This window comes from Pogoniulus pusillus, chromosome 19 (assembly GCF_015220805.1).
Source record: "Pogoniulus pusillus isolate bPogPus1 chromosome 19, bPogPus1.pri, whole genome shotgun sequence".
NCBI classification, from domain to species: domain Eukaryota; kingdom Metazoa; phylum Chordata; class Aves; order Piciformes; family Lybiidae; genus Pogoniulus; species Pogoniulus pusillus.
The window spans coordinates 21,778,982-21,806,578 of record NC_087282.1 but is presented as its reverse complement, the minus strand read 5'-3'; the positions used below and the strand labels follow the sequence as shown (position 1 = coordinate 21,806,578).

General features: G+C 43.0%; 1 long non-coding RNA gene across 1 annotated transcript in view; it reads left to right on the top strand.

Annotated features, from left to right (window-relative positions):
- The window catches only part of LOC135183711 (uncharacterized), a 110,965-nt gene that overhangs the window by 60,207 nt on the left and 23,161 nt on the right, over positions 1-27,597 (top strand). The window contains exon 2 of the long non-coding RNA XR_010305677.1: positions 16,029-16,145. This is a non-coding gene — a long non-coding RNA (uncharacterized LOC135183711). The remainder of the gene's footprint in view (positions 1-16,028; positions 16,146-27,597) is intronic.

The window sequence follows — 27,597 nt, the reverse complement described above, 5'->3', positions numbered from 1 at the left end:
TGGCCTCTTCTGCCAGGCAACCAGCAATAGAACAAGGGGACACAGTCTCAAGTTGTGCTGGGGGAGCTATAGGCTGGATCTTAGGAGGAAGTTGTTGGCAGAGAGAGTGATTGGCATTGGAATGAGCTGCCCAGGGAGGTGGTGGAGGCACTGTCCCTGGAGGTGTTCAAGCAAAGCCTGGCTGAGGCACTTAGTGCCATGGTCTGGTTGTCTGGCTAGGGCTGGGTGCTAAGTTGGACTGGGTGATTTTGGAGGTCTATTCCAACCTGGTTGATTCTGTGATTCTAAGGCCAGGATCAGACCATCAGGGAAACATTCTCACAAGTATTTTTCTATTGCATGTTTACAACTCGTGGAGTTTTTCAGCTATGGTGAGGAACCGTGGGAGGCTCATGTACTGCAAATACAGGGTTACTCTGTGTTATATGGTGGTAGTGGCTAATATCAATGCAGAACAGAGACATTTTTGTCTTTTAACAACTTTCTCAAACTTCTGAACCATTGCCACTTTTCTCTCCTGTTCTGTGAAATGTCTCTTTTTCTGTTAAAAGGCCTTTCATAAAAGCTCTGTTCCTAAGCTTAAAGTGGTTTAGGGATGCTCTGACTTAATGTGCTACAGGGACTGCTTAAATTGGGAAGGTGAAGAGGGCTTCATGAGTGACACCTCTCTGGCATTTCTCTGGAGTATGTTCAGTGGTGAAGGTCCCTTATCAGAGAAAATTACTCTTAGAAAACTTCCTGGAACCAGAATTATATCTTTTGCTACTTTTCCTTTCCTACCAGTGAGAACCTGGTATTTATTAAGCTGAAAAGAGTAAATGATTCTCCTAATTATCTTCTGTCAGTAGACTGTGAGCTTTAAAAGGTAACCACTGACTAATGGCCTATCCCTGACAACTCAGTGCTGTCACCCAGCAGTTGCATAGGCAAGTGCAAGTCAGGCTCAGGTAGTTTCATGAGCAGAAGTCACACTGAAGCCTGCTTTCCTGTGCATTATAGTGCTTGTTTGGATTTTTTAGCATCTAAGTAATGTGCTTTTAAGCACTCACCATCTGATAAATGCACACAGTGTAATCACAGACATTTCCTTCCCTTACAGTGCTATGCTGATGCTTTGGGCACAGTTGACCATTAGGATAGTTAAAAAATTTAGTGGTGCTAACTTGTTTGGCAATGTACAAAGTGAAATCTTGGTCAGATTTATAACTGAACAGTAAAAAGACTTTACAGTATCACCAAGGTTGAAGAGACCTCATAGATCATCAAGTCCAACCCTTCACCACAGAGCTCAAGGCTAGACCATGGCACCAAGTGCCACGTCCAGTCCTGCCTTGAACAGGCCCAGGGACGGCGACTCCACCACCTCCCCGGGCAGCCCATTCCAGTGTCCAATGACTCTCTCAGGGAAGAACTTTCTCCTCACCTCCAGCCTAAATTTCACCTGGCACAGCCTGAGGCTGTGTCCTCTTGTTCTGGTGCTGGCCACCTGAGAGAAGAGAGCAACCTCCTCCTGGCCACAACCTCCCCTCAGGTAGTTGTAGACAGCAATAAGGTCTGCCCTGAGCCTCCTCTTCTCCAGGCTAACCAATCCCAGCTCCCTCAGCCTCTCCTCGTAGGGCTGTGCTCAAGGCCTCTCCCCAGCCTCGTTGCCCTTCTCTGGACACGCTCAAGCATCTCAATGTCCCTCCTAAACTGGGGGGCCCAGAACTGAACACAATACTCAAGGTGTGGTCTAACCAGGTTTTGAAGCAAGATAGATATTTTCCTTTCCAAACCACCTTCTGCAGTACAAAAACATTACCTGCACATCATTTCAGATCTCTCTCACTTTTTTTTCTGGGTTTTAGAGTGTTGATTGTTATGGATAATATTGGAAGGCTGTCTGCTTCCCAAAGAAGTTTGTAACGAAGCTCTTAGTGATATCCAGAGGCAAGATGCCTCCCTAGGTTGAGATCAGCCAGACTTTAGCAGTATCTTGCACGCAGAATTTAGGACTACAGATACACAAACATAAAACCCATGACATTGTACAATGATGTTAGAAATGAGAGCCTGATATTTTTATCCCATAATTTCTAATCACATTTCCTTAACAGTCATTCCATGCCACAGCTGTTTTCAAATCGTGTCTGTTAGGTAGCCTGACAATTTTTCTTGCAATTGACTTTCAGGATTTGCAAATAACTGAACAACAAAATATGAGCAAAATAGTCACTGCTTTAGCTAGAATGAAATGTAAAAAGGGAGTCTAAAATTGGTTATTTATATGTTTTGCTTATAGCTTGAGGTGATTTTAAAACTAGAAAGAAATTTGAACTCAAACTTGACTCAGTCCAATATGCTTTCAGGGGCCTGTTTTGAGGGGTTACATGTGGAGCTGTGCACAAAAATATGTAACCTCGAGACATACAAGGGAATTAATTTAGACAAAACAGAACAGTTTATCCCTGGGGTAGATGCATGGAAGTTGTTGCAGTAAGGCAGGCATTGATTTGGATCATCAGTTTTTGTATTTTCCTGGAACTTAAGTCCAGTGATTTTGCCCAGGAAGTTAAGTCTGTGCTGGGTTAGGAACTGGCTGGAGGGACGGACCCAGAGAGTGGTGGTGAATGGTGCCACATCCAGCTGGCAGCTGTCACTAGTGGTGTCCCTCAGGGATCAGTGCTGGGCCCCATCCTCTTTAACATCTTCATAGATGATCTGGATGAGGGCATGGAGTCAGTCATCAGCAAGTTTGCAGATGACACCAAGCTGGGGGCAGATGTGGCTGGGTTGGAGGGCAGAAGGGCTCTGCAGCAGGACCTTGACTGCCTGGACAGATGGGCAGAGTCCAAGGGGATGGCTTCAATAGCTCCAAGTGCAGGGTGCTGCACTTTGGCCACAGCAACCCCATGCAGAGATACAGGCTGGGGTCGGAGTGGCTGAGAGCAGCCAGACAGAGAGGGATCTGGGGGTGCTGATTGATACCTGCCTGAACATGAGCCAGCAGTGTGCCCAGGTGGCCAAGAGAGTCAGTGGCATCCTGGCCTGCATCAGCAATGGTGTGGCCAGCAGGAGCAGGGAGGTCATTCTGCCCCTGTACTCTGCACTGGTTAGACCACACCTTGAGTGCTGTGTTCAGTTCTGGGCCCCCCAGTTTAGGAGGGACATTGAGATGCTTGAGCGTGTCCAGAGAAGGGCAACGAGGCTGGGGAGAGGCCTTGAGCACAGCCCTACGAGGAGAGGCTGAGGGAGCTGGGATTGGTTAGCCTGGAGAAGAGGAGGCTCAGGGCAGACCTTATTGCTGTCTACAACTACCTGAGGGGTAGTTGTAGCTAGGAGGAGGTTGCTCTCTTCTCTCAGGTGGCCAGCACCAGAACAAGACGACACAGCCTCAGGCTGTGCCAGGGGAGATTTAGGCTGGAGGTGAGGAGAAAGTTCTTCCCTGAGAGAGTCATTGGACACTGGAATGGGCTACCCGGGGAGGTGGTGGAGTCACCGTCCCTGGGGCAGTTCAAGGCAGGACTGGACGTGGCACTTGGTGCCATGGTCTGGCCTTGAGCTCTGTGGTAAAGGGTTGGACTTGATGATCTGTGAGGTCTCTTCCAACCCTGATGATACTGTGAGACTGTGAAGTCCAGGTGATTTTTTTAGTTCAGGTCAGCTGTGTTGAAGCTTACTTGGTGAACCTCTGCCTGCAGATTTTGAGAGTCATGTTCTGCAATGCAACTTCAGTAATGTTCAGGATTACAGCATTTGCATGGAAGATTTTCCTAACTGGTTGAGACAGCTCCACTGTTCTTAATCCTGGTGAATATAAATGGATATAAATATTGGGAAATACATGCTGCAGAGAGAAATAAGCTTCGGGCACAAGAGACACAGTTATAAAATATTAGCTGTCCTCATAAGCAAAATGTTCCTCATTTTTTCACATCCACTATTTGTGGCTGCTGCAGCTTCCTTTGAAGTCAGTTTTGCCTTTCATTTAGATGGGAACTCTATGGGGCACAGACAATTTTAGTAATCAGTTTTTCACATTTCCACTGCTTCGTTCTAACAGTGCAGATCTTCCAACGCTGCTGTCAGTGGCTTTGAGCAAGCCATGGAACTTTTCTGCATCTGTCTTAGTGCTGACAGCTGCTTGGAAACCATGTCTTGGCTCAAGCACTTAAATTGGTTCAGTGCATCTCTTTAATGGGCCATGCCTGAATGTTCTTAATTGTTACAAAGTTTAGATTTACTGCCAGGTTTTAAGCCTGAGCAGAGTGGAATGAGGAATGTCAGAGCAGACAGAAGTGACCCTAAGTTCTGAGGTGGTGCTAGACTTCAGATTGTTTCTCAGGAAAGCACTGATCTTTCTCCTACACCAGAAAAGATGAAGTGACACTGAATACTTATAAAGTGCTTTGAAGGTGAAATGTGCTATACTGATGATACATCTTGGAGGGCAGAAGGGCTCTGCAGTGGGACCTTGACCACCTGAACAGATGGGCAGAGTCCAAGGGGATGGTGTTCAATAGCTCCAAGTGCTGGGTGCTGCACTTTGGCCACAGCAACCCCATGCAGAGATACAGGCTGGGGTCGGAGTGGCTGAGAGCAGCCAAACAGAGAGGGATCTGGGGGTGCTGATTGATACCTGCCTGAACATGAGCCAGCAGTGTGCCCAGGTGGCCAAGAGACCCAATGGCATCCTGGCCTGCATCAGGAATGGTATGGCCAGCAGGAGCAGGGAGGTCATTCTGCCCCTGTACTCTGCACTGGTTAGACCACACCTTGAGCACTGTGTTCAGTTCTGGGCCCCCAGTTTAGGAGGGACATTGAGATGCTTGAATGTGTCCAGAGAAGGGCAACGAGGCTGGGGAGAGTCCTTGAGCACAGCCCTACGAGGAGAGGCTGAGGGAGCTGGGATTGGTTAGCCTGGAGAAGAGGAGGCTCAGGGGTGACCTTATTGCTGTCTACAACTACCTGAGGGGTGGTTGTGGCCAGGAGGAGGTTGCTCTCTTCTCTCAGGTGGCCAGCACCAGAACAAGAGGACACAGCCTCAGGCTGCGCCTGGGGAGATTTAGGCTGGAGGTGAGGAGAAAGTTCTTCACTGAGAGAGTCATTGGACACTGGAATGGGCTGCCCGGGGAGGTGGTGGAGTCACCGTCCCTGGAGCTGTTCAAGGCAGGACTGGACGTGGCACTTGGTGCCATGGTCTGGCCTTGAGCTCTGTGGTAAAGGGTTGGACTTGATGATCTGTGAGGTCTCTTCCAACCTTGGTGATACTGTGAGACTGTGATTATCATGACTTAGAGTCGTACAACAACAGGCCTCAAGAAATAATCGCTTAATAAGAAATTAATTGTCCCTGGGTGTTTTTCTTTTCAACCTCTCATTAAAGGTAATAGAGAAGTACAGTCCTTCTCTCTTAGTCTAACAGAATGTTCCAAAAGATGCATAGGAAGGAAAGATTCTTGCCTTTGCAGAAACTTATAGGAAATTTTCCTAGGGGATCTGTGAAGCTTAATTTCTCTCAAATTCTGAGTGGATTATTGTCATTATCAGTTGTGGTGGTGGTGTTCATTCTGGTTGCTGATGGTGGTGCTGAGTGTTGGTAGTGCTGGCTATTGTGTGGGTGGTTGGTGGTGGCAGGTGATGATTTTGGTGCAGCTAAATGGAATACTACCCTAGCCCTACTCCTTTCCACAAAGCATGAAAGCAATTATCTCCTTTTTATTTGTATGCCATGCTCTTTATTTTCCTCTGGCTTCTCTTTCTGTATCTCTGTTTCTATTTTTCGGTTCCTTGCTTGTGTTTTTCCATTTCTCCCACTTCTTAACAGGAAAACATTTTACTGGCACATGGCAATATTCCAGCAATGTTTTGCTACTTCTGGAAGAAACATTCACAGAAATAAAATAACATGTGAAAGTTACTGAAATGAGGAAAGTGAGAACATCATCTATCTTAGCAAAGTTCCATCTTCAGGAATGACTTTCTGTTGAGTTGCTTCTCTAGCCAAAATGATCCCAAATTACATTTGAAATTCAAGGAGTTGGCTGAGTAGAATTAGGAGGAACTACTTTACATTTCTTATGAAGTTCAGAGGGAGTACTAAGGAATACTTCATTTAAGTCCTTTGCACTAAGCCATCAGCTTATAGACTATTAGTGCAGCAGAGAATTTGAGAAGTTCAAATACTGTGAGCAGTTTATATGGGTATTGTTTTGTCTGGTTTTATGGATTTCTGGAGATTTATTGACACTTTTCCTGCCCATCTTCAAATTAATTGAGCTTTGTTCCCACTAACTGCCCTCTCAGAGTTGTGGTGCTTGCAGTCAACTCCCAAAGGTCTCAGACAGAAGAAGAGAGGAAACAAAACCAGTCAAAGCAGCTTTCACTTAGATAAGACGAAGCTTTTAAAACTAAGGAGTGTATTGTGGAATTTCCAGATTAACTAATCTCAGGATTTGCCAGTCAATACAAAGAACCCTGTCTCAAAAAGGGGATAATGAGGCTGCCACGCTGCATTTCAAAAGGCGGCTTAGCAGTAGTGGAGTCTGAAAATGAAGGGATGTGGTAGAAGCTGAGAAAGAGGAAAAGTGTGAGTTGTACTTAGTTTCTCATACAAGACCTGCTCTACTTATGAGAGAAAGTGACAGTATGAATGTACTTTCTAACACTAGTAAGCAAAAAAACATGTTCACATCCTCCTCTAGGTGGTGAATGGTGCTTGGGATACAAAGGTCAAGTGCAGTGATGGGGTGGGCTGATGACTGAACAGGTAGTTGGCTGTTCTGCAGAGCAGCACTAGATGATTGTGCCTTTAGAAAGATGTTGCCTGCCAGAAAGGGCTCATGAAGAGAGAACAAAAAGAAGCCAGAAGTGGTGCCATGAAGATTTAGAAGGATCTTCATTTGCAGAGCTCTGCCCTTACAGGGGGCATAGCCTCCTTTGTCCTTGGAGGAAAGAGACAGCTTTTCTCTAACTGCTGAGTAAAGCCAGAATACAAAACATCTTTAATAATAAAACAATAACACTAAGCTTAAATGCAGCACATTTGAGAGGGAATCCCTATATTCCTGTTCTCCAGTATGGTGTAAGTTTTCTACCTGGGATATGCTAACCAAGGAGCTTGAGGTGCAGAGGGGAAGGGCACACCTCTCATTTAATAGCCAAGGGATCTTCACCAGATTGTGCAGAGTGGGAGCATTTGGCATAGTGTCTTTTCCTATATATATAGCCATTACATTTTTGTTTATTCTGCAAGTAATCCAGCATTGCCATGGAATGTTCCAACAAAGATCTGTGTCAAAAAAGTCTACTCAAAACCCAGCCACATTCAAGCACTCAAAACTATTATGTTCCTTCATGTTTCCCCAATTCAGGCCAGCAGGCAGCTGAAATTCCCCTCACAGAAATGAAATTCAAGGAAATAAACTTGTTTTGCTTTTGAAACATCTCTTAGGCCTCTGCTTCCTTTATTCCTTTCCTTTAAGCTGTTACTTTGTTTATAGCACATTCCCCTAGTTTGTTTCAGTCTTATTTAATGTCTCATCTGTATAATTCTTGAAAGTCTCTCAGATGCAAATAATGTAACGAGTGCAAGACAAAACTTGACTTGTGCCATTGTTGAAAGGGCTTGTCAGTCATGGATTCTGGTGCCTTTTTCTGTAAAGTCTGCACTACAACAACAATTTTGTAATTTTCAACTGGGAGAGATTTTTCTTTACAGAAGCAGCTGGGAAGCCAGATGGAATGTCTGGGGTTTTTCTGTTTTGATCCCCCCCCCCTTGCCTTAACTAAGTTCTCTCCATCAGTTGGTTCCTTTTCTCAGGAAATAGATGTGTCTGATATATACTCAGTGTGAGATTTGAGCAGTTCCTCCTCTTAAAGAAATTCCTGTTGTGTTGAAATATCGCCAGGTCAAGACTGAGTTTGTTCACCTTTTGGAACAAATGCGTACTGAGTACCCTGCAGTAGCTGGCTGGTCACAAAGGATGCATGCAGAAAACAAATAGGAGTCAAATTCTGGCTCAAGCCTGCTGTCTGTGAGTTCATTTTCACAGAATCACAGAATTTCTTAGATTGGAAAAGATCCTCAAGATCACTGAGTATCACTGTGATACTGTGAGTCCAATCAGTATCACACTGCCATGTCCTTGACTAAACCAAATCCCTCAGCACAACATCTAATTGCTATGGTTGGAAAGGACCCACCAGGATCATCCAGTCCAACCTTCATCCCAGCATCATTAATTACTAGACCATAGCCTCAAGTACCACATCCACTCTCCTTTTAAACTCTGAATCACTTTGTTAGAGTGGGCTGCCAGTATAAGCAGCGTGTCCTAAACATCTACCCAAAATAAACTGATTTCTGTCTTCTAACCATATTGTAGCTTAGTATCAGACTAGTTTGATTTGGTTCCTTAAGCTCCCTAACACAACAGAGGGAATTTCAGTTCAGGAATATGCTCTTTTTCAAATAGTTTCCAGAGGGCATTTTCCACCTTCAGAATTAGCACACCATTCTGGATCTCAGTCATGATTTAAAGGTTCTTGTTTTGTTGATGATGCTGTTGAAGTCCAAAGGCTTTCATCTTCCCCCATTTGATATGCCAGAGACAATTTGGAAGCCAAAAATGTGTTTATACTTTCCTTTCCTGACAAAGCTAAATGGTACCAAAGTCTGCAATACCAAATGTTTTTGTCTTATTTGTAGCTTAGGGTGTTTCTGTCTCTGATATTTTTGACTTGGATTTGCTGAGCTGCTGCCTTCAGATTTAACAAGCTGCATATGGAAATGTGCTGTTTCCTGAGATGGCTGGGTAACTCTGCTGTCCTCTAGCTAACTGTACAGTCAAAACAGAGCACATCTTCCCTTGGAACTTCAAAATTTGCTAGAAGAGTAGAAAACGAAATGAGTTACAGGTTAAATAATTTAAACTCTATTCCTTTGTTCTTCTATTCATGTAATCCTGCAAGAGACTGTTTTCTTTGTTAGGTGGGCAAGTGACATTTCTCATAGTCTTTTAAGATGCTTTCCCTACGGAGATCTCTATCACACAACATTTTATGAGTACATGATTTTACTGATTTGAGTTCAGCATGTGGTGAATTTTTTTTCTGAGTGAAGTGGATCATATCCTTTGTTCTTCATAGCAGGGGGCAAATCTCCTATTATGTTGAAGAAATAATATTAAAGAGCATCCTCTTTTCACATCTTGCAGTGTTATTCAGCGGGGATTACCTCTCAGAAGATATTCACACTTCTTTGCCTGAGGTATCAGGTTAGAAGCAACTTAAACTATTTATCTGAACAACTGATTGTCATTTTAGTTATCACAAATATATTAATTCATATGCACCTTTGCAAGCAATAGTGCCCCTTTCTCTGGCCTTTTAATTGTTTTAATTGCTACCAGACATTATTGCAGACCTTGTTTTACTAATCTGTCCTTTTCTGCCATCACAATGCTGACATAAAACAGCTGCCTATGAAGATGTGAATTCAGCTGTGATCGTCAGCAGATGGAGTAGATGTGGTCAGATTATGGTCTGATTTTTCTCTTCATGAAAAGGAATTTGGGAAATCAGTGTGTGTCCCCTTCCCCCTCATTTTGTCAAGCAACTTCTGATTTTGTTAAAAGATGTAATTTCTGAGTGAATACCATAGGGTGCAGGCACGTACCAGGATGGCTGTGCCAGACACTTGGCAAAACAAGTGAGTACTTGTAACAAGCACCTCTTACTGTCTGTGGGGATCTTATGTTTGCCTAGGACAGTGGTGCAGGTGAGACAGTACAGAAACGTTTGGGAACCCTCTCAGTGTGCTTCATTTACACACAGAAATTGATGTGAGTGGCAAAATGCTTAGGGCAGGGTGCAGAGCTGTTCTGCAGCTCCAGATAACCCCCCAAGGCTGGTTCCTACTCTCAAGGGACCATTGCTCTTGGTCATTAACTCCACACCAGGAAATAGAAGAACTCATTTAAACACCACCAAGGGCACAGTCCTATTCTGAGTTGGAGGGCAATGTGTTTGCTCAAGGTATTACAGAACCAAATAAAAGGCTTCGCATCCACTGCTGGTCAATCTTGCAACCTTGCCCACTGAATCCTCTACCTTCTTTCACTGAGGCCATCAATGTTTTAGATGTCTGGACATATGCAAGACTGGAAGGGATCTGATTTGCTTGTTGTTTCTTAGGTTTTGTGGGGTTTTTTTGGTGTATGGATGTGTGGTTGGTTTCTTAGTCAATTTTTTTTGTGTGGATTGTTTTTTGTTTTGATTTGTTTTTCTGTGGAAGGTGCAACTGGCAAGATGTTTATTTACTCTGACTGCTTTAAGAGGGTGCAATACAGGACTTAGGGTTTTCAGTTTCTCTGTTTCAAAGGCAAACAGTGAAACAGCAGAGATGCTGTTCTGCTAGTCAAGGCAACTTACCAAATCCCATCTGAAGATAAAGGGATTGCTGACATGTTTGAGCAGAACAATATGTCTTGGCATTGCTCCTTGACCCTTGTTTGAGAGCCAGATGGTAAATGTTCTCTTGCCAGGGTTCTATGCAGAAAACAGGCAAGTATTTTGCTAAGGAAATGGCAGGCATGTCAGAATCAATAGACTTGGAAAGCTCACAGCATGTGCCTCCTCCTGACAGATAGAGGCAAGCTGAGGATAGTGGTGAGCTGCAACAAGGCAGTCACACTGAGAGGTGATTCTTTTCTGCAAGCAGGGCAATTTCTTAACAACGTATTACACACTTCTGCCTTCTGTTCAATGCTTATAAGGAGCTGCTGGAAAGTGAATTACAGTACTGTGGATTGTTCACCTTCAAATGTCTGCAGGCTCACATGGCAGAGGTACTCCAGTGCTGCTTGGATGTGGCTACGGAGTTGCATTGTAGTCCATCATACTGTGCTGGTAATGACTACAAAACCACTGATTGCTTCCATTATTTATGCAGGTGTTAGAGAATATGGAGAGAGATTCTGCTGTTTCTGCCTGAACTTTATGATTTTCACATGCAGTCAGTGGCTTTGCTGCATATCAGGAAGAAAGTGCCACAGGGAACCAGTTTATAGGAATTTCCCTCTTGTGTTGTACAAGAGGAAACACACAAGAGGAGGAAAAAAGCAATGTGTAGAAGTAGAATTGACATTTAATATGGCCAGAGGATGCCACTGCTTTGGGAGTTTTCTGTGCTTTGCCCAATAATAGAAGCACAATAGATTTATGCTGGCTCCAATTTGAAATTCAGCAAGCTTCTTTAAAACAAATTACAGTCTCATAAAGTAGAAGAATAATAGAGGGAAATGGTTTACAAGTTTGAAGGGAAATGGGAGAGTACTTAAACGTGATAAAGCATTGTGGAATGATTTACAGGACTGTTGTGGGGTGAGACCGTTTTAAATGACTTGAATCCTTATAGGGTAATTAAACAGCTTACAGGACATGCTCTTTTCAGAGTAACTAGTGTGACCACAATCCTCTGTTAGTGGATTTAGAAATATATTTAAACTCAATTCTTGGCCATGAAGATGATGTTTAATGGCCTATATAAATATGGAAGCAAACGAGGAGGTACCAGACTTACAGCCACAGCAGCCAGGTAGAACGTAGAAGGAGAATATAATCTTTCAACAGGAGTGTAGAATTCATTTAAAAAGATTTACCAAGTCATGTAACTAGGCAGAGGGTTTTAATTAAAGTCAGAGGAGATAAGAGGTAACTAGATTAATCTTGGTGGCTTGATTAATTGATGAATGGAGCCCTTTGTCTGTGCTTAGTTGATATTAATTTCTGCTGCTGGATTTCATTTTTGTAGAGATACACTACTTATTTTACAGAATTCACACTGCTTGAGGCAGTTAAGCATCTTTTCATTTCACCTGCTTTGTTTTGTGATGTATTCTGATAATGATTTATGATTATCAGATAAGTCACAGGATAACTTCAGCAATCTCACAAGTTTTCCTTACTAGTTCTTTACCTTATATTGCTGTTTCCAAAACAAACTATTTTTCAAAGCATCCACCAAATGGAGAGTGAAATCATAGAATCAACCAGGTTGGAAGAGACCTCTGAGCTCATCCAGTCCAACCTATCACCCAGCCCTGTCCAGTCAACTAGACCATGGCATTAAGTGCCTCATCCAGGCTTTTTTTGAACACCTCCAGGGATGGTGGCTCCACTACCTCCCAGTACCAAGCATCAAATATAAAAGAATGTCATCAAATAGTCCAACCATTTAAAAAGTTGAAAACCTTCAACCATGCAAATACATAAAAGAAAATTCAGTCAGCTCCATGTTCAGAATGCAGTAAGTACAAAGACTAAAACTGTGCTTGGATTTAATAGTTGTGCAGGATCTGACCAAGTCCTTGGGAATCCAGAAACAAGTTTCTTTGAAACAAGCCCTGGATGCATTCAGTGTGTTTAAAATGTCTCATGGAGTCAAATGTCTTTGTATGCCCTTGAAAATGTAATTCCGTTTTCAGGCTAAGGTCAAAATCTGGCCATATTTCTTTCATAGAATCAACCAGGTTGGAAGAGACCTCCAAGATCATCCAGTCCAACCTAGCACCCAGCCCTATCCAGTCAACTAGACCATGGCACTGAGTGCCTCATCCAGGCTTTTCTTGAAGACCTCAAGGGACAGTGCCTCCAACACAATGTCCCTTCAGGTAGTTGTAGCCAGCAATGAGGTTCCCCCTGAACGTCCTTTTCTCTAGGCTAAACAACCCCAGCTCCCTCAGCCTCTCCTCATAGGGTTTGTGTTTCAGGCCCTTTACCAGTTTTGTTGCCCTTCTCTGGACATGCTCCAGGACAAGGAAGGTTATTCTGCCCCTGTACTCAACATCTTTCTTGAATTGAGGGGCCCAGAACTGGACACAGTACTCAAGGTGTGGCCTGAGCAGTGCTGAGTACAGGGGCAGAATAACCTTCCTTGTCCTGCTGGCCACACTGTTCCTGATGCAGGCCAGGATGCCATTGGCTGTCTTGGCCACATCTTCAGCCTACTCTCTATCAGTACCCCCAGGTCCCTTTCCTCCTGGCTGCTTTTCAGCCACTCAGTCCCCAGCTGTTCATCTGTCCTTTATTGTACTTACCAATGTTATGATGAAAAACTATTTCAACGTGTGGCCAGCAATAGAATTGGTCTCTAGACAAAAGTTCATTTCTAGTAGTATGAATGTTGATTGTTTTAGAGTTCAGACCTATTTGCAAGGTAGGAAGTACACTTACTCTAAAGATGTCTAGTGAATTCCCAGTTGAAGATGGACAGGGATCTGCTTCAGAGGGTCCAGTGGATGTCTATGAGGATAATGAGGGGACTGGAGCACTGCCTGGTGAGGAGAGGCTGAGGAACCTGGGGCTGTTGAGTCTGGAGAGGAGAAGGCTGAGAGGGGATTTAGTAAATGTCTATACTTATCTGAGGGCTGCCAGGAGAGGGGGACAGGCTCTGCTCACCGCTCCCTGGGATAGGACAAGCAGCAATGGATGGAAGCTGCAGCACAGGAGGTTCCAGCTCAACACAAGGGGGAACTTCTTGAAGGGTCCCAGAGCCCTGGCACAGGCTGTTCAGAGAGGTTGTGGAGTCTCCTTCTCTTCTCTGGAGCCTTTCAAGGCCTGTCTGGATGTGTTCCTGTGGGCTAGACTGTATGGTCCTGCTCTGGCAGGGGGTTGGACTGGAAGATCTCCTTGGGTCCCTTCCAACCCCTGACATCTGTGAATGCTGGAAGTAAGATCTTTTTAATAAGCTCAAAGAGCTTTTCATTGGCAATTCAAACCCTTCATTTGAAAATACTCCTCTCTCTCTCACACACACACATATTAGTTTTTGCCCTCTAATTGTTTTGTTGCCTACACAAAAGACTTTCACCATGGTTTTGGATTAAAGAATATCCTCCCCTAGTATTTTTCAGAATGACTTTTGTTACAATGTTAACTTTCATACTTTTGTTGCTTTCATCTACTGTTAAAATGGGACAGCACAGACAGAAATATCAGTATTTGTTAGGCTGCCTTACTGGGCTGCCTCTCAGTGACTGGTAACACTGAAATGCAGTAACTATGGATAGGAATATTCTCTTGGAATTTTTCCTTTCTATTTTTTGCCTTTACTTCGTTGGCTTTATGCTTAGCAATGCCCAACAAAGATTTTTAAGCCATAAATGTGTTGATTTTAGTGGAGTATTGATAAAGCATTAGTATAAGTAATTAATTTTCCACGATATCTTCCACTCAGGCATTACAGAGTAGCCAAAATTAATGGTATTTTCATTTGGGACAGGGGCTGTAGCCTCAGAGCTGCTCTGCTTCAATGATTGTCAAAGCTCCATCCATTTTTTTTTCCAATGATCTGTTTCCAGTGGGCATATGAAGCTCTACTTAGCAAGGTAGCCTGGAGTCTGTGACTTCTATTTCATGCTTCAGTGTTTTACTGTTATGTGTACACTTAAAGTGCAACGAATCCTGCTTGTTCCCACTCAGATAATGGTGATAGAAGTATCTGTTAAAGATTTCATTTAAACTCTGAGTTCCTCACTAGGAACATTGCATATGCCAGTTCATTGCAGGTGATAAGAGATGTGTGCTCACCTGTGGTTTATTTTATATCTAATTGTATTAGTTTTTATTATATTGTAGTCACAGAATAGTTTGGTTTGGAAAGGACCTCCAAAGGTCATCTAGTCCAACCCTTCTGCAGTCACCAGGGACATCTTTCACTAGATCAGGCTGCTCAGAGCCTTGTCCAACCTGACTTTGATTAGCTCCAGGGATGGGGCCTTGACATTATATGTTATTATTTTACTTTTGTGGTGGGCTAAGGAATTTCTCCTTCTCCCTTCCAACTGTTGGATTATACCAGACCAGCTCAGATGGGTTGGAAGTAAGGCAAAGCTAGATTTACAGCAAAGCAGAATTGGCAAGCATATATACACAACATATTTACAATTATATACAAATTGGAAAGAATACAAAAGGCCAAACTCCCTCCCAGACAAAGAAACCACCCAGAAAGGGCTCAAAGCCACTCAATCTCTCTTCCTTCCCAGACAGAACCCAAAACAACCAACAAACGTTATTTGTTATTTGGTTAGCCAAGGTTAGTGGAAGATAGTAGAGTGGAGCAAAGGAGAAGTAAAAGGAAAAGCATCCCAGAGCAAAGAGGGAAAAACTACTTACATTTTGGCTTTTCATCCCTTTCAGCCAATCAGTGAATGAATACAGACCTTATCATAATTGTTCTTTTACAACTAATGATCTGGTTTCTCTCATAATGTTCCAGTTAGTCTCAAACCAGCAGAGTTTTATTTTTGCTGGTGCTAAAAGGAGGCTAACCAGTGGTGCTGTGATATTTGGGTTTAACAACCCTTTGTGATTTTTGTCTTTGCTGCTTATCATAAAATCATAGAATCAAGCAGGTTGGAAGAGACCTCCAAGAGCATCCAGTCCAATCTAGCACCCAGCCCTAGCCAGTCAACTAGACCATGGCACTAAGTGCCTCATCCAGGCTTTTCTTGAAGACCACCAGGGACGGTGCCTCCCCCACCTCCCTGGGCAGCCCATTCCAATGCCAATCACTCTCTCTGCCAACAACTTCCTCCTAACATCCAGCCTATGCTTCCCCTGGCACAACTTGAGACTGTATCCCCTTGTTAGGATCACAGAATAGAATCATAGAATCAACCAGGTTGGAAGAGACCTCCAAGATCATCCAGTCCAACCTAGCACCCAGCCCTGTCCCATCAACTAGACCATCATTGCTGGTTACCTGGGAGAAGAGGCCACCCCCAACCTGGCTACAGTGTCCCTTCAGGTAGTTGCAGACAGCAATTTTGCTGCCGGGCTCATAGCTTCCAGAGCAGTCAGACCACCTGCTTTTGGGCAACTCCAGAGGGTTGGGTAAAGTCTGTGCCTTCCTGTGGCAGTGCTGGTGTGCGTTTACTGGACAAGTGTATTGAACAGACCAGTCTCACAAGTAATAGGCAAAAGGATTTTGTTGGAGTAAATTATGTGGCTGAAAAAACTATATTTTTTTTCCCCCCCCCCAGATACCTACCCATTATTTCATGTGTTAGAAGCAGCAACCTTCAAAGCAAAAGACAGGTTAAGGACAGTTCTTTGAAACCTGCCTGGATTTGTGTTACTGGGCTCAGGAAACTACCCAGGTAAGGACTCTGCAATTCTAAACTTGAAACTCTTTCAAACTGTACTGTATCTGTCTGGGATGCAAAGCCACTTTCCTTGCATGCCTTTAAATCTCTTTGCTCCTGTTTCTGTAGAACCACAAATGATGTTTAGTTGCCAGCAATGAGTATGGCTGACATCATTATGTTATCCATAAAGTGCATGTTTCTGGTTCACTTTGTTCTGAGAATTGCTGTCCCTCACCTGTTTTGTTTAAGATTGGAGAATGAGATGATAAAAAGTGATATTATGTGTCTTTATAAAGTCTTAAAACTGAGGTGTAATAAAATGGTGAGCCTGTAGTGTAAATGAATGTGATTGTAGTGACTTCACTACAGCCAGCCTTGTCTATCTGTACCTCTTCTCAGCGTTCTGTGGGCTGAACAGAACAAGGTATCTCAGCCTTTCCTCCTGAGAGACTCTTGTTCTCTAACCATCTTTGTAGCTCTCTATTGGACTCTCTGCAGTAGTTCCATGTCTCTCCTGAACTGGGGAGCTCAGAACTGGACACATTACTTCAGATATTGCTTTGCCAGAACAGGGTAGAGGGGAGGAGAACCTCATCTGACCTGCTGGTCACACCTTTCTAATGCACCCCAGAGTACCATTGACCTTGGCTGCAAGGGCACATTGATCACAGAATCACCAGGCTGGAAAGGACCTCTGAGATTGTCAATGATATCCATATTGCCCACTCCACTGTACTTTGTGATGGCTCATGGTAGACTTGTCCACCATCACTCCCAGGTCCTTCTCTTCAGAGTTGCACTCCAGCAGGTTAGCTCCTCAACTGTCTTGGTGCAGGGGACTATTTCTCCCTAGGCACAAGACACATTTTCCCTTGTCTTCCTATTCCTGTTGACATACTTGGAAGAACTCCTTCTTGTCTCTTACAGCATTTGCCAGATTTAATTCCTTACCCTTCCCTGTTGCATCCTTAGCCTGGCCAGTGTTCCTGTATTTTGCAGTATATTAATCCAGCCCTATAGCCAAAGAAGTCTTGGGAACCAAGACCAGGAACTTGGCAGGGTGTGATCTGGAAAACAGAATATGTTCAAATTATAACTTACTAAATAGCAATCAGAGTCATAATTTTATACTATTCATATTCCTGTTTTAAGACCTCATTTGCTATGGTCTTACACAAAAAGATGTGGTCTGTGCATAACCAATTACAGATATTTATTCTGGCTATTGTCAATACACCATTTGAACGTTATACATATAATAAGAGTATTTTAGTGTGTATGTTTTCTCCCTTGAAAATCTTTAGGCTCTTTGGTGCATTTAGGAGCACAGAGGAAGTGTGTGGATGCTATCTCACAGGATGTGATAACTGTAATGAGATAATTTCTTGGGTATCTGTCATTTCACATCTCTATATTGAGACTTACATCTAATGCAGCAGCTTTTTATTGCATAAAAGTCTTACACATTACATTATATAAACCCATGCTTATATGAATATCACTGGTCATAATAAAGGCAATAGTGCTAATTCTAGACAGGTAATTCACAGGATTGTTTAAATATTCATTGTGCATGTGCCTAAAATGTCAGTGCATGCTCTTTAAATTTCACTGCTAAGGTTTTCACTATCCTAATTAAAATACTCACACACAGTAGCTGGTATCTTCTCTCTGTACTTAATATAGTCCTACATTATAGCTATAGTAATCTCAATCAGGCTATAAGACAAGGCAATGAGCCTTACTGCTGCCTGAAAGCAGTTTGTAAAACCTTGCTGGCTCTGGAATCCATGGCAGTGTCAGCTTGCTTTCCTGCTTGGGAATGTGATGCATTTCCTTCGGTGATTTGTTTCTTCTTGCTATTAGCTTTTAAGGCCACTTGGACTTGAAGAACTACACTTAACATTTACTTGAAAAAGTGTGGAAGAAGCAAGTTAAAAAAAAGAAGTCACTATTTGCTGTGTATTAATCCTATATTCACACAGAAGGAGATAAACACCATCCCACGGAGAGATGGTGGCAACAGAGCGTACAGGTATGAAGTGTCTTATCCCTGCTAGGCAAAGGATAGGGCTCGGAGGCGTCACAAAGCACCAGCACTGTCCTGACAGGAGTTTGAGTATTTTCCTTTGGGATGAATGCATCTCAAAATAAACACAAAGCATTGTAAACTTCCAAAAGAGCCTCAGAGACTTGGTCTATGGCAGAGCGAATCCCATTTGTCAGCCACAAGGAATTTCTGTGAGGTTTCAATGCCTACCATTACATCTTAAAGGAGAAGTAAAGCTCCCAGCAGCTGTAGTAGTGAAGTAACAGGTGAAGGACAGTAAAGATGTGTTTCAGAAAAACAAGCAAACAATATTGCCCCCAAATCTATGTGACTCCTTGAAAATATTTGTCTTTCAAGTCCTGCAGTCTTCATTGGTTTTCAGCAGTATCTCAGTCTGCCATTCAGGCAACTCCCAGGCTATTTGGAGCACACATAACGCTGTGCAGTGTAGTACTGGATTTCGCTGGGCTCTGAGTGAGCTGCCCTCAGGACTGTTCAGTGATGGTGCAAGTCCTGGGCTAATTTAGCCTTCAAGGAACTGCCTGCTCTCTTGCGAGGGCTGCACTGTGGTGCAATGAATGGTGGCATCTTGCTTAGGTATCTCTTACCATATATTTGAGCTTTGGATGCTTCTTTAGTTGTAGTCAAAACCTCTACGTCTATGTGAGTACCAGTTGATAACTTTTTCCAACCTAATAAACTTATTTTCCACATTGATTTAGATCTTTACATAACTTTTAAGAGTAGTCAGATATGTTTTAAGGGTTTTGTTTTATTTTGTGAAACATAGCTTTTTGTTTTGCTTTCTAAAATAAGGTGAGGTAGCTGAACTAGGATTTTGAACCATCTTAAAGCTGTTTATTGCTTATCTTCTCAAACCACTACTGCTCCTAGCTGAATCCACTCAGCAGAGCATCTCTGCCGGATTTGCACTCCTCCACCTTATCCAAATTTAGCTCTGAGAAGAAAGAGAGCAGAGAGATATGATTTAGTGTAGAATATCTTCAAGATGATGTATTGTGGCATAGTTTTCTACCCATGGCCATCTAGGTGATCATGTTACACAGCATGTTACTGTAATTCCACACTCTGCCCACTGCAGTCCCTAGCTGGTACACTTGTCATTCAATGATGAGGCTTGTAGGTCTGTGATTGTAGGTGACATCTAGGCTTGGGTGGTTTGTTTTCATAGAGTATGGCAGACTCTAAATGTCTCTTTAATTCTCCATCTGTGAGACTTCAGGCAACACACACACACAAGCTTAAAGAGGACAATTAAGAAAGAAGTCAAGCATTAGATGTCTGATCATGCTGCTGCAAAGTTCTGGCAGGCAGCAGCATGGTCCCTGGTGCTGGAAGAGTTGCTGATGGAACTCAGTTCTGCTGAGAAAACGAAATTTGAGGCCCATTGTGGTGCTTCTGTTTAGTTATTATACAATTGTCTTCCACTTATTTCACTCTTACTCCATTCTTTTATCCAAATATGAATTTTGATACTGTACAAATTCTTAGAGACCAAAAAAAAAACATAATTAGCTTTTATTATTCATGAAACCTGAATGAAGTACACAGCCAATGAAGTGACATTCTACTAGCCAAAAAACCCCAGTGGCTTGGGAGCTATAAACTGCCCATTCATCTCTTGGAGAAGTCTATTTGGGAATCTCTATAGCAGCACTGATTTAATGTGTAACCACCTTATTTTTGTCATCCAGAGGATGCCTTTGTTTTCTGTGCCTCAGCCTTGACAGTCTCAGTAACTCTAGGTACCTAATGTCCCCCAGATCTAGCCACTATAGATATTATTAGATAGTGCAATGCAGTCATGTGACAGAGCTATGTGCAATAAGTAGAAATAGTGATAAATAAAACTACCAGGGGTCACTGATCAATGAGTTGTGGTTTCTTGCCAGGATATTTATTCATTGTTCAGAGAAACATGCAGGATTTCCAACCCAATGTTCCAGTGAGTCACAGTCTGCAGTTTGTGTTTGCATGTATGAGGCAATGAGTCCTTTTCTATGTAGTTATCTTCTTTGAAAGTTTCCCTTTAACCCATACTTCTTATTCAGTTCCTCAGTATTGCTGTGTGTTGGTTTTTCCCCCCCCTTGCTCATCATGCCCAGATTTTCCACTTTCCACCTAAGATGTAGATATTGGATGAATCCAAATCCTGGCTTGTTTTAACCACAGGACTCATGATCTTCTACCTTCCCAAATGCTTTCACTGATAGGCTGTTGTCAGATGTGATTACATGGCAGGGCTCACACTGAATTTTCCTTAAAGGTGTTTTACTTCCAGCAGATTTATGTATAGACTATTAACTTATTTTTGGCCAGTCCTTCACCATTAGCAAACTGAAAAGCAGCCTACACTGAAGAGCATGTGTCAACAGATACTTCCACCATACCATGACTTAACTGTTAGTGAGGTGGCAATAAGATATATTTTGGTCTAATTCCATTCCCAGTAAATCAGAAGAAAAGGACTTGGATTTGCATCTTACATGGGCAGGCCAGGATCATGTAGTGTCTGTATTTAACTATGGAAAAATCCATTACACCTGACTACAGTCAAGGAGAAACTAATGCAAGTAATGAGCAGATGTAATCCATAATGCAGCAAAAGACATCACAAATTCTGTACCAGTTGTTATTTCCAGCAGTCAACATAGTCATGTGGAGAAACTGTGCCTTTGAAATGGTGAATCAATTGCTGTAACAGCCCTGTTACTAATCCACCTAGGGAGATGGATGCTAGGCATCGGAGAGGGGGGTAATACATTTATTAGTCATTGATGTAAATGTTAATGCAATTACATCTTTTAAGAAGCCATTTTGGATAAAATAATCATAACTTGTCAAAAGTCATTTAGTTGCTGATGGAGACCTTCATGTAAGGGTTCATTCCTTCGTGCTGCTTGAGGAGAGGGCTGTCAGAGCGTTCTGTGACCACCAGTTTGTTGTGGGTTTTTTTTTGAGCAAGCTGAATCCCACAAGACAAGGGCTGGATCATTTCAGTTAAAATGTGAGGAGCAGGGAATGAGCTTCAGAGTCTCTTTCTGGGTGAGATCAAAGAGAAAAGAAACCCTCTTTTTGTCCATGGTTCTGGGGATGATAGAATGTGTGCATCTGAGTGACAGGGAATCATAAACCTGTTTCTTCACCTCTCCTCTCTGAGCAGCTGAACTGCTTGGCACTTAGTGATGGCTGATTTATTAACTGGATTTGACATGCATTTATTGAGTTAGCACAAGCAAAATCACATCTGCCAGCTTCTGCCACTGTGGATGAAAGTTAATGCTCTGAAGTGGGTACCTTAAGCACAAAAATCCTGAATCTTTCAATTTGAAGATTTGCTCATTCCTGAAATCACAATATTCCTTATTATACATGTATTGGTTCTGCCTAATGCTTATTTAAATAAGTGTATTCATAAATGCAATATCTACTTCTATATATAGTGTCTTTATGTGTGTATATGTGCAGCCTGGTACAGAACCACAAAGCTGTTGATAGCAAACAGTACAAATATTTACAATCCAAATGAGCAGGCAAAGCATATTGTACTGTTATGCTAACTTACCATTGGGAGTGTGTCATGCATGGCTGAACAACAGACTATGAAGAAGCTGAGAAAATGCTAAATGGTGCTGATAAACAAAAAGGTCCCCAAAGGCCGAAGACTCAAACAGATTTACTCCACAAAAAAATACAATCTGTGTCCAGACCCTTGTAAAACAGGTGCTCTAATCTGTTAATCACTAAGACTTAAATAATGTATTTTTCCCTCCCTTAAATTTATGACAGGACCCAAAATGTTTAGGCTCTGTTCAGCCATATGGAGACATAACATTTAAAGACATCACTGGCTTCATAGAGTCCCCAAGGGAGGAGGATAATACAAATTAAAACAGCCAAACATGGAAACATGTGAGAAGGGTAACTGTCAGTGTGCATCATGTCAAGCTAGATACTTAAGAGTTAGCTCTGAAAAATGTTACACGGTGCCAGTGTGCCTACAGAAACTCCTGCTGAAATAAAATACCACTGTCCTGGCAGTCCCACTCTTAATGGCAACCTTGCACGTGGGTGTTCAGTGAGTACCATTTGTAATGGAAATGAAAAAACACTTCAGTTGAGGGTAATGCAGATGGAACTGCATTGGCTGAGGGAGCTGGGATTGGTTAGCCTGGAGAAGAGGAGGCTCAGGGCAGACCTTATTGCTGTCTACAAGTACCTGAGGGGAGGTTGTGGCCAGGAGGAGGTTGCTCTCTTCTCTCAGGTGGCCAGCACCAGAATGAGAGGACACAGCCTCAGGCTGTGCCAGGGGAGATTTAGGCTGGAGGTGAGGAGAAAGTTCTTCCCTGAGAGAGTCATTGGACACTGGAATGGGCTGCCCGGGGAGGTGGTGGAGTCACCGTCCCTGAGCTGTTCAAGGCAGGATTGGACGTGGCACACAGTTTTTGCTCTCTGGCTTTGGGCTGCACTTCTCTCTCTCTAACCTGCCGTCTGTGAGACTTTTGCTTCCTAACTCCCCTGGCCAATCTTCCAAATTCACCTTGAACATAAGGCAAGGTCTGGGGTAATGTAGAGGGGTGGAGAGGAGGTGGAAGGGTGGTTGGGAGCCCCTCCTGGGAACTCTGGTTTCTGGGAGGGCTGTTGTGTTTCTGCATTACTTTGTATTCTGTCTATAGCTGTAGATACTGTAAATATCTGCCTGTATATTGTGCTAAGCTGTAAATATAAAGCTTCATTCTGTCATTTCCAGATTGACTGAGTCTAGTCTGGGTGATTTTCTTAAGTGTGTGTGGGGGCAGATAACACCCAAACCATCACAGATTTATTTATTCTTTCACTTGATAATATTAGAAAGCTCCTTTTCTAGAACTAGAGCACAAGACCAAAATAAAGTAGATGTATTGTTGTGTAGGGAAATTTAGGATACCTTTCTATTGGCTTGGCAGAGCTTACCAGGCATCCAACAAAATGAAAAGCATTTATCTCAAGACCAATTTTTGTTCTGAGCTCTAGATAGGAGTGTTTCTGGTGAGTTTATCTGAAAAGAAGTAATTCTGTATTTAGGTATTGAAAAATCAAACCTACCTCTCATTGCCTAGTACATACCAGATGATTAATATGTTGTTCCAAAATATTGAGCATTCAATTTTCCTGTTACAATGTCATTGCTTTTCCTTTATTACAGAGCAACAAGAAACTGTGGTTCTTTGTCTGAACGTAGCCTAGGCTCTCTGGCATCCAGTGTCATGTTTTTCATGAGATAAATTACCATATTTATGTAAAGACTGAGAAAGGTTGCTGTATCTCTAGTGTTTAAATGTTATATTTAAACTCATGTATAAGGATTTATAGTAAAGGAAAAGAGGTTCCTGAGGTAGAAGGAGAGTAAAGGGGAAGAACACAAGGATCAAAGACTGGTTTAGGTTGTAAAGAGACCTTGAAGACCATCTAGTTCCAACCCCCCTGCCATGGGCAGGGACACCTTCTGCTAGACCAGGTTGCTCAGGCCCCATCCCACCTGGCCTTAAGCATCTCCAGAAGGGGGACATCCACAGGCATTCTGGGTAGCCTAGAATCATAGAATCAGTCAGGGTTGGAAGGGGCCACAAGGATCATCTAGTTCCAACTCCCCTGCCTTGGGCAGGGACACCCTACTCTAGATCAGGCTGCCCAGAGCCTCATCCAGCCTGGCCTTAAACATCTCTGTGTTCTGTGTTAGATAGTATTGTCCTGCTCTGGCAGCAGGGTTGGACTCAATGATCTCCTTGGGTCCCTTCCAACCCTTAACATTCTGTGATCCTGTGCCCTCCAGGGATGGAGCCTCATCCACCTCCCTGGGCGACCCATTCCAGGGTCTCACCACTCTCGTGGTGAAGAACTTTCTCCTCACATCCAGTCTATCCACCTCCAGCTTTGCTCCATTCCTCCTGTTCCACTGTCTTGCCAGCCTCACAGTAAGGAATTGATTACTTATTTATCTAAGTAAATCTACCAGTTTTCAGTTTAAAACCATTATCCCTTGTCTTGTCTCTACATGCCTTGATAGTGGATCCTTCTCTATCTTTCCTGTCGGCCTCCTTTAGGTACTGAAAGGCCACTATAAGGTCTGCCCAGAGCCTTCTCTTTTTGCAGATGAACAACCCATCTGTCTTATCTTGTCTTGGTAGTGGAGGTTCTCCAACCCTCTGATTATCTTCATGGCCTTCCTCTAGACCCACTGCATATCCTTCCCGTGTTGGAGGCCCCAGAGCTGTAAATGCCATGTCCACAGGCTGCTTGAATGTATCTGGGAATGGCGACTCCATCACTGCCTTGGGCAGCCTATTCCAGTGTTGAAGAACCCTTCAAGTGAAGAAATATTTCCTAATATTCCTCCTAAACCTCATCTAGTGATATCTGAAAGCATTTCCTCTGGTCCTGTTGCGTGTCATCAAGGAGAAGAGGCTGGCCCTCTCCTCACTCCAGCTCCCTTCAGATACTGCAGAAAGCCACAAGGTCTTCCTCAGCCACCTCTTCAGACTGAAACTTCAGAGCAGGGCAGCATCTCTGTGAGTACCTCTGCTTCAAGTCACAGTGACCATTTAGAGACCCAAAGTTCCCACAAGGGCTAGGCAGCACATTCATTTTTCAGAATGTCTCCTTACAGCCAAAGAATGTTATTTTGCCTTTTGTTTGCATATTTTAAGGTGAACTTAACCTCCCCCCCAGCATTGCTCTCTGTGTGCATGGCTTAATGGCTTATCAGGTTTAATTTCATCTTGGGTCACACAGATGATTTAATTAGTATGTCTTGAATTCCAGCTTGTGTCACTGAACTCTGAGCCTTTTACTGTTGTGTATTGATACCCGCCTGAACATGAGCCAGCAGTGTGCCCAGGTGGCCAAGAGAGCCAGTGGCATCCTGGCCTGCAAAAGGAATGGTGTGGCCAGCAGGAGCAGGGAGGTCATTCTGCCCCTGTACTCTGCACTGGTTAGACCACACCTTGAGCACTGTGTTCAGTTCTGGGCCCCCCAGTTTAGGAGGGACATTGAGATGCTTGAGCATGTCCAGAGAAGGGCGACAAGGCTGGGGAGAGGCCTTGAGCACAGCCCTACGAGGAGAGGCTGAGGGAGCTGGGATTGGTTAGCCTGGAGAAGAGGAGGCTCAGGGGAGACCTTTTTGCTGTCTACAACTACCTGAGAGGTGGTTGTGGCCAGGAGGAGGTTGCTCTCTTCTCTCAGGTGGCCAGCACCAGAACAAGAGGACACAGCCTCAGGCTGCACCAGGGGAGATTTAGGCTGGAGGTGAGGAGAAAGTTCTTCCCTGAGAGAGTCATTGGACACTGGAATGGGCTGCCCGGGGAGGTGGTGGAGTCGCCGTCCCTGGAGCTGTTCAAGGCAGGACTGGACATGGCACTTGGTGCCATGGTCTAGCCTTGAGCTGTGTGGTAAAGGGTTGGACTTTATGATCTATGAGGTCTCTTCCAACCTTGGTGATACTGTGATACTGTGTGTTTGTGACTACTAACAGAAGTTGTAATCAGCAATAAGCTGTCTTCTGCAGAGGGTACAGGTGTAACGTGCCAGACTTTGCATGAAGAAAACATGGTTGGTTATATTGCTGGATGAAGTAATTTTAAGTTCCATTCCCTGAACAGGGTAAAAATGTTGCGTTATCAACTGGTCAGAACTGCTAGATGCTTTGTTTTCTTTTGTGTTGTCTAAAAGTCCTGTCTGTATTTCCTACTTTGGCTTGGCTTTTGCATAGCTCTGTAGCCTACTTGTAGAGGTCTCCTTAACAGCAAGATAAAAAGGTAATACTGAAGCCAGTGAAATGCATAATGACTACCAGCAAAATCATAACTCATGGCCTTTGGGTTGGAATATGTTTACCCAAAGTAGGCTGTGAAGGGAAGGTAGTGAGAGGAGAGATTGTAATTCCCCAGGATAATAAACTACCTGAACTATTCGTGGTTAAAATAAGAGCAGCATTATTCTCAGTGCTGCAGTAAGGTTTCACATAAACTTTGTGATAAATCTATGCTTGTAGGGGGGATTTGGATGTATTTAGGGCATTATACATGTAAAACTTGCTTGATTAAGACTGAAATTTGTATCTGAGGTGCTGATAAAATAAGTCCCCATGTGACTGGAGGGAAGGAAGGAGGACAATATCAGGAAGGAACAGTACAAAAAAAGCTTAAGGAAAAACTGGTAAATTCTGAAATGCATAATATAATTGCCTTGAAGAAGCCAAGAAAGTGAGAAAATAAGTGAAGCTGCTTTCAGAAATCCTGCTGGTGCATTGCTTTCAATGCAGACAGGGAAAACTGGGGTTTGAAATAGCAGCAGTGAGGGTCAGCAAATATTTGTTGGAATGATGAAATAGTCATAGAAAACAAGCTATGGGATGATTAAAGAGGTCTTTTCAATGATTTCATAAACCCCTGCACCATCTGATTTAATGGATGATGAAAAAAAGAGTCACAGCATAAGTAAGAAACTTGTCCATGACTCCCAAAAATCTAAGTGTAAGAGCAGAGATCACAGTACCATTATCTGTGTTGGACTTTTGAGAGTTTGCCAGCCTCTGGCTATCTGCAAGCCAAAAAATTCAAAGTGAAAACATAAAAGCTGAGGTAAGTCTTTTTTTTTTTACATATCCCTGTTTATTAGGGATACTAAAAACTCTAATCATATTTTTGACACAGGAGGGTTTCTTTCAACTTCTTCTGGGGCATGTAGTGATGGCTTCTGTTGACAGCATGCTAGAATAACTGGATTAAGCAGCTGAACCACTATACTTACTTTCATGTTCCATTGAATAAATGTTTCTAAAGCCTGCCCAGAGTTTAGAAATATTCCCCCTACAAGCTCCATCTGACATTTTAAAACATGTTTCCTTTAAGGTATTTAGTGTAGATTTACAACCATCAGGCCAAAAGCAGAAGTGAGGTATAACTGGTGTGTATTTCACAGCTCCTTCTACCACATAGGCTATGCCCTTCGGCTCGGAGCTGATTTTGGTGTAGAGAATTTGATCTGTGGATGTATGTGCTGCAGTGTGTTGAGAAACCCAAATGTTGCTTGAAAATGTGCACAAATCAAAGCAAGATTAAAATTACCTAAGTAGACCAAGTAAGCACTGATATTGTTGAGGTTATTTTAAATTTCCTGCTTGTTTATTTATCTGTTAAAAGCAAATGAGCTTTACCCTCTGCATGCAAATCAGTTTGCCTCAAAGCCTGTGTTGAGGAATAATATATTGCTGAATATATTGTTGGTTAGAAGGATTTGATGATTTCATGGCTCTCCCACTTGGTTTATTTGCTAAAAACAGGTTTAAAAATATTCACTCCTGAGCTCCAAGAATTTTAACTACACTCTATCACCTGTCTCCTTTCCATACTAAAT